We start from the raw sequence: 14067 nt of genomic DNA, 5'->3' as shown, positions 1-14067 counted from the left end.
GATTTCATTGCTGAGTGATATTGCTTTGTAAGTAAATACCACAACTTCTTTATCCATTTTTCACTTTCTGCGATGTTGAACTTGTACTGTAAACGAGGTTCTTGTAAACAGAGGCGTCCCAAACTTTGGGGTGGCTGTGTCTTTTTGATTTTAATTTCCCTAAGCTATAGGACCATAAGTGGCAGTGCCCTAGGCTCTGTTGCTTAGTTTTTCAGATGTTTCAGGAAACACCATACACTTCTCCTGAGTGTCTGTTGGTAATTTACATCCCGCCCATCAGCATAACAAGGCTCCCAGTTCTCCATGGCCTGTCCTGCCTTTCTGGAGTTTACACTTTTTTCAGATGGCCCTTTTGACCGGGGGAAGTGAGACTTCATTGTAGTGCAGATTTCCTTTGCAAGCTTGCTTGGTTGGCCAAAAAGGGCGTATGCGTTTTTTCCTGAATATATTCAGGAAAAAACGCATACGCCCTTTTTGGCCAAGTGCATCATTGTGGACGTTCTGCCTCTTTTCCTATGCTTTCAATGCAATTCCAGTCTACCTCCTGAAATCGGTTTCCTGCAATTCTGCCCCGCTTTCAAGTCCTCTTGGCAGCCTTACTTCAGTCTATTTTTGGACGATAGCTGTCATTTATAACTCTGCAGGTTTGTGAATTACACTGCTCCTGAGCTCCTTTCTTCAACTCGATTTCTTGTGACCTGGCCGCAACACCGCAGGATGTCTTCAGGCCCTAATCTGGTTCTGGCACGGCACGCTGAGCCTTTGGTTAATTCCTCTTCCTGGTGGGAAATGAGAGTTAAATTTGCCCATCCAGACACCTCCAGCTAGTCTCTCATTGGTTCTCGCTATTCCTGTTCATCTTCCACAGAAATTGCAAACTGGGCCAAACAGGAGGTTAAAGGGACTGACTCTCCAAGTGGGGAGAGTGTTAGTAAAGCGTCTGCAATGTTGCACCCGAGTACCAGGGTACGAAAACTGAGACATATTTGAACACATCTCCCGATCACATGGTTGATCATACTCTAGGTTCCACATGCATGTTTTAGCTGAAGGAAGAATACCTTAAACCTGGGTAGTTGAAACCCGTGGAATGGGTACCATGCAATATGACTTCAAAGGGTCTTCATTTGCTCACCGAACCTCTCCAATCCTATCACTGCTGCGTTTATGCCCCTGTACACATGCTTGATTCTCTTTCGGAGACATAGCAATCCATAGGTTTTAAGATACTTACAAGTCAGCTACATTCTTAGGCATTTAATATGCAGTGTTGAGTCCATTTCGTTGAGCAAGGAGTAGCTCTTGTCTATTCCATATTTGGCTTAAGGAACTTTATCTGTGCTCATTTCAATCTCTGGTTTTATGCAGCACCCCAACTCACCTTTCCCCTTAAGCAAGCATAAGTTGGTTTTCTAAATTTGAGACCCTGTTCTGTTTTGGAATGCAGTTCCTGTGTAGCCAAGTTTACATTCCGTGTATTAGTGATATCTTATGATGTTTCTTTTTCTGTGTGACTTATTTCAGTTAGAATCATCGTACCTGAATCCACTCATTATGCTGCTACGGGCCTGATGACATAGATTTCATTGCTGAGTGATACTGCATTGTACGTAAGTACCAAAAGTTCTTTATCCATTTTTCACTTTCTGTGATATTGAACTTGTACGGTAAACGAGGTTCTTGTAAACAGAGGCGTCCCAAACTTTGGGGTGGCTGTGTGTTTTTCATTTTAATTTCCCTAAGCTATAGGACCATAAGTGGAAGTGCCCTAGGTTCTGTTGCTTTGTTTTTTAGATGTTTCAGGAAACACCATACACTTCTCCTGAGTGTCTGTTGGCAATTTACATCCCGCCCATGAGCATAACAAGGTTCCCAGTTCTCCATGGCTTGTCCTGCCTTTCTGGATTTTACCCTTTTTTCAGATGGCCCTTTTGACCGGGGGAAGTGAGACTTCATTGTAGTGCAGATTTCCTTTGCAAGCTTGCTTGGTTGGCCAAAAAGGGCGTATGCGTTTTTTCCTGAATATATTCAGGAAAAAACGCATACGCCCTTTTTGGCCAAGTGCATCATTGTGGACGTTCTGCCTCTTTTCCTATGCTTTCAATGCAATTCCAGTCTACCTCCTGAAATCGGTTTCCTGCAATTCTGCCCCGCTTTCAAGTCCTCTCGGCAGCCTTACTTCAGTCTATTTTTGGACGATAGCTGTCATTTATAACTCTGCAGGTTTGTGAATTACAGTGCCCCTGAGCTCCTTTCTTCAACTCGCTTTCTTTTGAGCTGGCCGCAACACCGCAGGATGGCTTCAGGCCCTAATCTGGTTCCGGTACGGCACGCTGAGCCTTTGGTTATTTCCTCTTCCTGGTGGGAAATGAGAGTTAAATTTGCCCGTCCAGACACCTCCAGCTAGTCTCTCATTGGTTCTCGCTATTCCTGTTCATCTTCCGCAGAAATTGCAAACTGTGCCAAACAGGAGGTTAAAGGCGCTGACTCTCCAAGTGGGGAGAGTGTTAGTAAAGCGTCTGGAATGTTGCACCCGAGTACCAGGGTACGAAAACTGAGACATATTTGAACACGTCTACCGATCACATGGTTGATCATACTCTGGGTTCCACATGCATGTTTTAGCTGAAGGAAGAATACCTAAAACCTGGGTAGTTGAAACCCGTGGAATGGGTACCATGCAATATGACTTCAAAGGGTCTTCATTTGCTCACGAACCTCTCCAATCCTATCACTGCTGCGTTTATGCCCCTGTACACATGCTTGATTCTCTTTCGGAGACATAGCAATCCATAGGTTTTAAGATACTTACTAGTCAGGTACATTCTTAGGCGTTTAATATGCGGTGTTGAGTCCACTTCGTTGAGCAAGGAGTAGCTCTTGTCTATTCCATATTTGGCTTAAGGAACTTTATCTGTGCTCATTTCAATCTCTGGTTTTATGCAGCACCCCAACTCACCTTTCCCCTTAAGCAAGCATAAGTTGGTTTTCTAAATTTGAGACCCTGTTCTGTTCTGTAATTCAGTTCCTGTGTAGCCAAGTTTACATTCCGTGTATTACTGATATCTTATGATGTTTCTTTTTCTGTGTGACTTATTTCAGTTAGAATCATCATACCTGAATCCACTCATTGTGCTGCTAAGGGCCTGATGACACAGATTTCATTGCTGAGTGATATTGCTTTGTAAGTAAATACCACAACTTCTTTCTCCATTTTTCACTTTCTGCGATGTTGAACTTGTACTGTAAACGAGGTTCTTGTAAACAGAGGCGTCCCAAACTTTGGGGTGGCTGTGTCTTTTTGATTTTAATTTCCCTAAGCTATAGGACCATAAGTGGAAGTGCCCTAGGCTCTGTTGCTTTGTTTCTTAGATGTTTCAGGAAACACCATACACTTCTCCCGAGTGTCTGTTGGCAATTTACATCCCACCCATCAGCATAACAAGGCTCCCAGTTCTCCATGGCCTGTCCTGCCTTTCTGGATTTTACACTTTTTTCAGATGGCCCTTTTGACCGGGAGGAAGTGAGACTTCATTGTAGTGCAGATTTCCTTTGCAAGCTTGCTTGGTTGGCCAAAAAGGGCGTATGCGTTTTTTCCTGAATATATTCAGGAAAAAACGCATACGCCCTTTTTGGCCAAGTGCATCATTGTGGACGTTCTGCCTCTTTTCCTATGCTTTCAATGCAATTCCAGTCTACCTCCTGAAATCGGTTTCCTGCAATTCTGCCCCGCTTTCAAGTCCTCTTGGCAGCCTAACTTCAGTCAATTTTTGGACGATAGCTGTCATTTATAACTCTGCAGGTTTGTGAATTACAGTGCCCCTGAGCTCCTTTCTTCAACTCGCTTTCTTTTGAGCTGGCCGCAACACCGCAGGATGGCTTCAGGCCCTAATCTGGTTCCGGTACGGCACACTGAGCCTTTGGTTATTTCCTCTTCCTGGTGGGAAATGAGAGTTAAATTTGCCCGACCAGACACCTCCAGCTAGCCTCTCATTGGTTCTCGCTATTCCTGTTCATCTTCCGCAGAAATTGCAAACTGTGCCAAACAGGAGGTTAAAGGCGCTGACTCTCCAAGTGGGGAGAGTGTTAGTAAAGCATCTGGAATGTTGCACCCGAGTACCAGGGGAGGAAAACTGAGACATATTTGAACACGTCTCCCGATCACACGGTTGATCATACTCTGGGTTCCACATGCATGTTTTAGCTGAAGGAAGAATACCTAAAACCTGGGTAGTTGAAACCCGTGGAATGGGTACCATGCAATATGACTTCAAAGGGTCTTCATTTGCTCACCGAACCTCTCCAATCCTATCACTGCTGCGTTTATGCCCCTGTACACACGCTTGATTCTCTTTCGGAGACATAGCAATCCATAGGTTTTAAGATACTTATTAGTCAGGTACATTCTTAGGCGTTTAATATGCGGTGTTGAGTCCATTTCATTGAGCAAGGAGTAGCTCTTGTCTATTCCATATTTGGCTTAAGGAACTTTATCTGTGCTCATTTCAATCTCTGGTTTTATGCAGTACCCCAACTCACCTTTCCCCTTAAGCAAGCATAAGTTGGTTTTCGAAATTTGAGACCCTGTTCTGTTCTGTAATTCAGTTCCTGTGTAGCCAAGTTTACATTCCGTGTATTACTGATATCTTATGATGTTTCTTTTTCTGTGTGACTTATTTCAGTTAGAATCATCATACCTGAATCCACTCATTGTGCTGCTAAGGGCCTGATGACATAGATTTCATTGCTGAGTGATATTGCTTTGTAAGTAAATACCACAACTTCTTTATCCATTTTTCACTTTCTGCGCTGTTGAAGTTGTACTGTAAACGAGGTTCTTGTAAACAGAGGCGTCCCAAACTTTGGGGTGGCTGTGTCTTTTTGATTTTAATTTCCCTAAGCTATAGGACCATAAGTGGCAGTGCCCTAGGCTCTGTTGCTTTGTTTTTTAGATGTTTCAGGAAACACCATACACTTCTCCCCAGTGTCTGTTGGCAATTTACATCCCGCCCATCAGCATAACAAGGCTCCCAGTTCTCCATGGCCTGTCCTGCCTTTCTGGATTTTACACTTTTTTCAGATGGCCCTTTTGACCGGGGGGAAGTGAGACTTCATTGTAGTGCAGATTTCCTTTGCAAGCTTGCTTGGTTGGCCAAAAAGGGCGTATGCGTTTTTTCCTGAATATATTCAGGAAAAAACGCATACGCCCTTTTTGGCCAAGTGCATCATTGTGGACGTTCTGCCTCTTTTCCTATGCTTTCAATGCAATTCCAGTCTACCTCCTGAAATCGGTTTCCTGCAATTCTGCCCCGCTTTCAAGTCCTCTTGGCAGCCTTACTTCAGTCTATTTTTGGACGATAGCTGTCATTTATAACTCTGCAGGTTTGTGAATTACAGTGCCCCTGAACTCCTTTCTTCAACTCGCTTTGTTTTGAGCTGGCCGCAACACCGCAGGATGGCTTCAGGCCCTAATCTGGTTCCGGCACGGCACGCTGACCCTTTGGTTATTCCCTCTTCCTGGTGGGAAATGAGAGTTAAATTTGCCCGTCCAGACACCTCCAGCTAGCCTCTCATTGGTTCTCGCTATTCCTGTTCATCTTCCGCAGAAATTGCAAACTGTGCCAAACAGGAGGTTAAAGGCGCTGACTCTCCAAGTGGGGAGAGTGTTAGTAAAGCATCTGGAATGTTGCACCCGAGTACCAGGGGAGGAAAACTGAGACATATTTGAACACGTCTCTCGTTCACATGGTTGATCATACTTGGGTTCCACATGCATGTTTTAGCTGAAGGAAGAATACCTTAAACCTGGAGAGTTGAGACCCGTGTAATGGGTACCATGCAATATGACTTCAAAGGGTCTTCATTTGCTCACCGAACCTCTCCAATCCTATCACTGCTGCGTTTATGCCCCTGTACACACGCTTGATTCTCTTTCGGAGACATAGCAATCCATAGGTTTTAAGATACTTATTAGTCAGGTACATTCTTAGGCGTTTAATATGCGGTGTTGAGTCCATTTCATTGAGCAAGGAGTAGCTCTTGTCTATTCCATATTTGGCTTAAGGAACTTTATCTGTGCTCATTTCAATCTCTGGTTTTATGCAGTACCCCAACTCACCTTTCCCCTTAAGCAAGCATAAGTTGGTTTTCGAAATTTGAGACCCTGTTCTGTTCTGTAATTCAGTTCCTGTGTAGCCAAGTTTACATTCCGTGTATTACTGATATCTTATGATGTTTCTTTTTCTGTGTGACTTATTTCAGTTAGAATCATCATACCTGAATCCACTCATTGTGCTGCTAAGGGCCTGATGACATAGATTTCATTGCTGAGTGATATTGCTTTGTAAGTAAATACCACAACTTCTTTATCCATTTTTCACTTTCTGCGCTGTTGAAGTTGTACTGTAAACGAGGTTCTTGTAAACAGAGGCGTCCCAAACTTTGGGGTGGCTGTGTCTTTTTGATTTTAATTTCCCTAAGCTATAGGACCATAAGTGGCAGTGCCCTAGGCTCTGTTGCTTTGTTTTTTAGATGTTTCAGGAAACACCATACACTTCTCCCCAGTGTCTGTTGGCAATTTACATCCCGCCCATCAGCATAACAAGGCTCCCAGTTCTCCATGGCCTGTCCTGCCTTTCTGGATTTTACACTTTTTTCAGATGGCCCTTTTGACCGGGGGGAAGTGAGACTTCATTGTAGTGCAGATTTCCTTTGCAAGCTTGCTTGGTTGGCCAAAAAGGGCGTATGCGTTTTTTCCTGAATATATTCAGGAAAAAACGCATACGCCCTTTTTGGCCAAGTGCATCATTGTGGACGTTCTGCCTCTTTTCCTATGCTTTCAATGCAATTCCAGTCTACCTCCTGAAATCGGTTTCCTGCAATTCTGCCCCGCTTTCAAGTCCTCTTGGCAGCCTTACTTCAGTCTATTTTTGGACGATAGCTGTCATTTATAACTCTGCAGGTTTGTGAATTACAGTGCCCCTGAGCTCCTTTCTTCAACTCGCTTTCTTTTGAGCTGGCCGCAACAACGCAGGATGCCTTCAGGCCCTAATCTGGTTCCGGCCCGGCATGCTGAGCCTTTGGTTAATTCCTCTTCCTGGTGGGAAATGAGAGTTAAATTTGCCCGTCCAGACACCTCCAGCTAGCCTCTCATTGGTTCTCGCTATTCCTGTTCATCTTCCGCAGAAATTGCAAACTGGGCCAAACAGGAGTTTAAAGGGACTGACTCTCCAAGTCGGGAGAGTGTTAGTAAAGCGTCTGGAATGTTGCACCCGAGAACCAGGGTACGAAAACTGAGACATATTTGAACACGTCTCCCGTTCACATGGTTGATCATACTCTGGGTTCCACATGCATGTTTTAGCTGAAGGAAGAATACCATAAACCTGGAGAGTTGAGACCCGTGGAATGGGTACCATGCAATATGACTTCAAAGGGTCTTCATTTGCTCACCGAACCTCTCCAATCCTATCACTGCTGCATTTATGCCCCTGTACACACGCTTGATTCTCTTTTGGAGACATAGCAATCCATAGGTTTTAAGATACTTACTAGTCAGGTACATTCTTAGGCGTTTAATATGGGGTTTTGAGTCCATTTCGTTGAGCAAGGAGTAGCTCTTGTCTATTCCATATTTGGCTTAAGGAACTTTATCTGTGCTCATTTCAATCTCTGGTTTTATGCAGCACCCCAACTCACCTTTCCCCTTAAGCAAGCATAAGTTGGTTTTCTAAATTTGAGACCCTGTTCTGTTCTGTAATTCAGTTCCTGTGTAGCCAAGTTTACATTCCGTGTATTACTGATATCTTATGATGTTTCTTTTTCTGTGTGACTTATTTCAGTTAGAATCATCATACCTGAATCCACTCATTGTGCTGCTAAGGGCCTGATGACACAGATTTCATTGCTGAGTGATATTGTTTTGTAAGTAAATACCACAACTTCTTTATCCATTTTTCACTTTCTGCGATGTTGAACTTGTACTGTAAACGAGGTTCTTGTAAACAGAGCCGTTCCAAACTTTGGGGTGGCTGTGTCTTTTTGATTTTAATTTCCCTAAGCTATAGGACCATAAGTGGAAGTGCCCTAGGCTCTGTTGCTTTGTTTTTTAGATGTTTCAGGAAACACCATACACTTCTACCGAGTGTCTGTTGGCAATTTACATCCCGCCCATCAGCATAACAAGGCTCCCAGTTCTCCATGGCCTGTCCTGCCTTTCTGGGTTTTACACTTTTTTTAGATGGCCCTTTTGACCGGGGGGAAGTGAGACTTCATTGTAGTGCAGATTTCCTTTGCAAGCTTGCTTGGTTGGCCAAAAAGGGCGTATGCGTTTTTTCCTGAATATATTCAGGGAAAAACGCATACGCCCTTTTTGGCCAAGTGCATCATTGTGGACATTCTTCCTCTTTTCCTATGCTTTCAATGTAATTCCAGTCTACCTCCTAAAATCGGTTTCCTGCAATTCTGTCCCGCTTTCAAGTCCTCTTGGCAGCCTTACTTCAGTCTATTTTTGGACGATAGCTGTCATTTATAACTCTGCAGGTTTGTGAATTACAGTGCCCCTGAGCTCCTTTCTTCAACTCGCTTTCTTTTGAGCTGGCCGCAACACCGCAGGATGGCTTCAGGCCCTAATCTGGTTCCGGTACGGCACGCTGAGCCTTTGGTTATTTCCTCTTCCTGGTGGGAAATGAGAGTTAAATTTGCCCGTCCAAACACCTCCAGCTAGCCTCTCATTGGTTCTCGCTATTCCTGTTCATCTTCCGCAGAAATTGCAAACTGGGCCAAACAGGAGGTTAAAGGCGCTGACTCTCCAAGTGGGGAGAGTGTTAGTAAAGCGTCTGGAATGTTGCACCCGAGTACCAGGGGAGGAAAACTGAGACATATTTGAACACGTCTCCCGATCACATGGTTGATCATACTCTGGGTTCCACATGCATGTTTTAGCTGAAGGAAGAATACCTAAAATCTGGGTAGTTGAAACCCGTGGAATGGGTACCATGCAATATGAATTCAAAGGGTCTTCATTTGCTCACTGAACCTCTCCAATCCTATCACTGCTGCGTTTATGCCCCTGTACACATGCTTGATTCTCTTTCGGAGACATAGCAATCCATAGGTTTTAAGATACTTACTAGTCAGGTACATTCTTAGGCGTTTAATATGCGGTGTTGAGTCCATTTCGTTGAGCAAGGAGTAGCTCTTGGCTATTCCATATTTGGCTTAAGGAACTTTATCTGTGCTCATTTCAATCTCTGGTTTTATGCAGCACCCCAACTCACCTTTCCCCTTAAGCAAGCATAAGTTGGTTTTCTAAATTTGAGACCCTGTTCTGTTCTGTAATTCAGTTCCTGTGTAGCCAAGTTTACATTCCGTGTATTAGTGATATCTTATGATGTTTCTTTTTCTGTGTGACTTATTTCAGTTAGAATCATCATACCTGATTCCACTCATTGTGCTGCTAAGGGTCTGATGACACAGATTTCATTGCTGAGTGATATTGCTTTGTAAGTAAATACCACAATTTTTATCCATTTTTCACTTTCTGCGATGTTGAACTTGTACTGTAAACGAGGTTCTTGTAAACAGAGCCGTTCGAAACTTTGGGGTGGCTGTGTCTTTTTGATTTTAAATTCCCTATGCTATAGGACCATAAGTAGAAGTGCCCTAGGCTCTGTTGCTTTGTTTTTTAGATGTTTCAGGAAACACCATACACTTCTCCTGAGTGTTTGTTGGCAATTTACTTCCCGCCCTTCAGCATAACAAGGCTCCCAGTTCTCCATGGCCTGTCCTGCCTTTCTGGATTTTACACTTTTTTCAGATGGCCCTTTTGACCGGGGGGAAGTGAGACTTCATTGTAGTGCAGATTTCCTTTGCAAGCTTGCTTGGTTGGCCAAAAAGTACGTATGCGTTTTTTCCTGAATATATTCAGGAAAAGACGAATACGCCCTTTTTGGCCAAGTGCATCATTGTGGACGTTCTGCCTCTTTTCCTATGCTTTCAATGCAATTCCACTCTACCTCCTGAAATCGGTTTCCTGCAATTCTGCCCCGCTTTCAAGTCCTCTTGGCAGCCTTACTTCGGTATATTTTTGGACGATAGCTGTCATTTATAACTCTGCAGGCTTGTGAATTACAGTGCCCCTGAGCTCTTTCTTCAACTCGCTTTCTTGTGACCTGCCCGCAACACTGCAGGATGTCTTCAGGCCCTAATCTGGTTCTGGCACGTCACGCTGAGCCTTTGGTTAATTCCTCTTCCTGGTGGGAAATGAGAGTTAAATTTGCCCATCCAGACACCTCCAGCTAGTCTCTCATTGGTTCTCGCTATTCCTGTTCATCTTCCACAGAAATTGCAAACTGGGCCAAACAGGAGGTTAAAGGGACTGACTCTCCAAGTGGGGAGAGTGTTAGTAAAGCGTCTGGAATGTTGCACCCGAGTACCAGGGTAGGAAAACTGAGACATATTTGAAAACGTCTCCCGATCACATGGTTGATCATACTCTAGGTTCCACATGCATGTTTTAGCTGAAGGAAGAATACCTTAAACCTTGGTAGTTGAAACCCGTGGAATGTGTACCATGCAATATGACTTCAAAGGGTCTTCGTTTGCTCACCGAACCTCTCCAATCCTATCACTGCTGCGTTTATGCCCCTGTACACATGCTTGATTCTCTTTCGGAGACATAGCAATCCATAGGTTTTAAGATACTTACTAGTCAGGTACATTCTTAGGCATTTAATATGCGGTGTTGAGTCCATTTCGTTGAGCAAGGAGTAGCTCTTGTCTATTCCATATTTGGCTTAAGGAACTTTATCTGTGCTCATTTCAATCTCTGGTTTTATGCAGCACCCCAACTCACCTTTACCCTTAAGCAAGCATAAGTTGGTTTTCTAAATTTGAGACCCTGTTCTGTTCTGTAATTCAGTTCCTGTGTAGCCAAGTTTACATTCCGTGTATTAGTGATATCTTATGATGTTTCTTTTTCTGTGTGACTTATTTCAGTTAGAATCATCATACCTGAATCCACTCATTGTGCTGCTAAGGGCCTGATGACACAGATTTCATTGCTGAGTGATATTGCTTTGTAAGTAAATACCACAACTTCTTTATCCATTTTTCACTTTCTGCGATGTTGAACTTGTACTGTAAACGAGGTTCTTGTAAACAGAGCCGATCCAAACTTTGGGGTGGCTGTGTCTTTTTGATTTTAATTTCCCTAAGCTATAGGACCATAAGTGGAAGTGCCCTAGGTTCTGTTGCTTTGTTTTTTAGATGTTTCAGGAAACACCATACACTTCTCCCGAGTGGTTGTTGGCAATTTACATCCCGCCCATCAGCATAACAAAGCTCCCAGTTCTCCATGGCCTGTCCTGCCTTTCTGGATTTTACACTTTTTTCAGATGGCCCTTTTGACCTGGGGGAAGTGAGACTTCATTGTAGTGCAGATTTCCTTTGCAAGCTTGCTTGGTTGGCCAAAAAGGGCGTATGCGTTTTTTCCTGAATATATTCAGGAAAAAACGCATACGCCCTTTTTGGCCAAGTGCATCATTGTGGACGTTCTGCCTCTTTTCCTATGCTTTCAATGCAATTCCAGTCTACCTCCTGAAATCGGTTTCCTGCAATTCTGCCCCGCTTTCAAGTCCTCTTGGCAGCCTTACTTCAGTATATTTTTGGACGATAGCTGTCATTTATAACTCTGCAGGTTTGTGAATTACAGTGCCCCTGAGCTCCTTTCTTCAACTCGCTTTCTTTTGAGCTGGCCGCAACACCGCAGGATGGCTTCAGGCCCTAATCTGGTTCCGGTACGGCACGCTGAGCCTTTGGTTATTTTCTCTTCCTGGTGGGAAATGAGAGTTAAATTTGCCCATCCAGACACCTCCAGCTAGTCTCTCATTGGTTCTCGCTATTCCTGTTCATCTTCCGCAGAAATTGCAAACTGGGCCAAACAGGAGGTTAAAGGCGCTGACTCTCCAAGTGGGGAGAGTGTTAGTAAAGCATCTGGAATGTTGCACCCGAGTACCAGGGGAGGAAAACTGAGACATATTTGAACACGTCTCCCGTTCACATGGTTGATCATACTCTGGGTTCCACATGCATGTTTTAGCTGAAGGAAGAATACCTTAAACCTGGAGAGTTGAGACCCATGTAATGGGTACCATGCAATATGACTTCAAAGGGTCTTCATTTGCTCACCGAACCTCTCCAATCCTATCACTGCTGCGTTTATGCCCCTGTACACACGCTTGATTCTCTTTTGGAAACATAGCAATCCATAGGTTTTAAGATACTTACTAGTCAGGTACATTCTTAGGCGTTTAATATGCGGTGTTGAGTCCATTTCGTTGAGCAAGGAGTAGCTCTTGTCTATTCCATATTTGGCTTAAGGAGCTTTATCTGTGCTCATTTCAATCTCTGGTTTTATGCAGCACCCCAACTCACCTTTCCCCTTAAGCAAGCATAAGTTGGTTTTCTAAATTTGAGACCCTGTTCTGTTTTGGAATGCAGTTCCTGTGTAGCCAAGTTTACATTCCGTGTATTAGTGATATCTTATGATGTTTCTTTTTCTGTGTGACTTATTTCAGTTAGAATCATCGTACCTGAATCCACTAATGATGCTGCTACGGGCCTGATGACATAGATTTCATTGCTGAGTGATACTGCATTGTACGTAAGTACCACAAGTTCTTTATCCATTTTTCACTTTCTGTGATATTGAACTTGTACTGTAAACGAGGTTCTTGTAAACAGAGGCGTCCCAAACTTTGGGGTGGCTGTGTCTTTTTGATTTTAATTTCCCTAAGCTATAGGACCATAAGTGGAAGTGCCCTAGGCTCTGTTGCTTTGTTTTTTAGATGTTTCAGGAAACACCATACACTTCTCCGGAGTGTCTGTTGGCAATTTACATCCCGCCCATCAGCATAACAAGGCTCCCAGTTCTCCATGGCCTGTCCTGCCTTTCTGGATTTTACACTTTTTTCAGATGGCCCTTTTGACCAGGGGGAAGTGAGACTTCATTGTAGTGCAGATTTCCTTTGCAAGCTTGCTTGGTTGGCCAAAAAGGGCGTATGCGTTTTTTCCTGAATATATTCAGGAAAAAACGCATACGCCCTTTTTGGCCAAGTGCATCATTGTGGACGTTCTGCCTCTTTTCCTATGCTTTCAATGCAATTCCAGTCTACCTCCTGAAATCGGTTTCCTGCAATTCTGCCCCGCTTTCAAGTCCTCTTGGCAGCCTTACTTCAGTGTATTTTTGGACGATAGCTGTCATTTATAACTCTGCAGGTTTGTGAATTACAGTGCCCCTGAGCTCCTTTCTTCAACTCGCTTTCTTGTGACCTGGCCGCAACACCGCACGATGGCTTCAGGCCCTAATCTGGTTCCGGCCTGGCATGCTGAGCCTTTGGTTAATTCCTCTTCCTGGTGGGAAATGAGAGTTAAATTTGCCCGTCCAGACACCTCCAGCTAGCCTCTCATTGGTTCTCGCTATTCCTGTTCATCTTCCGCAGAAATTGCAAACTGGGCCAAACAGGAGGTTAAAGGGACTGACTCTCCAAGTTGGGAGAGTGTTAGTAAAGCGTCTGGAATGTTACACCCGAGTACCAGGGGAGGAAAACTGAGACATATTTGAACACGTCTCCCGTTCACATGGTTGATCATACTCTGGGTTCCACATGCATGTTTTAGCTGAACGAAGAATACCTTAAACCTGGAGAATTGAAACCCGTGGAATGGGTACCATGCAATATGACTTCAAAGGGTCTTCATTTGCTCACGAACCTCTCCAATCCTATCACTGCTGCGTTTATGCCCCTGTACACATGCTTGATTCTCTTTCGGAGACATAGCAAACCATAGGTTTTGAGATACGTACTAGTCAGTTGCATTCTTAGGCTTTTAATATGGGGTTTTGTGTCCATTTCGTTGAGCAAGGAGTAGCTCTTGTCTATTCCATATTTGGCTTAAGGAACTTTATCTTTGCTCATTTCAATCTCTGGTTTTATGCAGCACCCCAACTCACCTTTCCCCTTAAGCAAGCATAAGTTGGTTTTCTAAATTTGAGACACTGTTCTG

The 14067-nt window shown here is 43.8% G+C and overlaps 1 long non-coding RNA gene across 1 annotated transcript in view; it reads left to right on the top strand.

The window, feature by feature from the left end:
* LOC307181126 overlaps window positions 1–14067 on the top strand; it is an 872172-nt gene that overhangs the window by 111525 nt on the left and 746580 nt on the right. The window lies entirely within an intron of this gene.

This window comes from Stenella coeruleoalba, assembly GCF_951394435.1.
Source record: "Stenella coeruleoalba genome assembly, contig: scaffold_33, whole genome shotgun sequence".
NCBI lineage: Eukaryota > Metazoa > Chordata > Mammalia > Artiodactyla > Delphinidae > Stenella > Stenella coeruleoalba.
The sequence above is the reverse complement of the archived record's forward strand: the minus strand, read 5'-3'. Positions and strand labels throughout refer to the sequence as shown.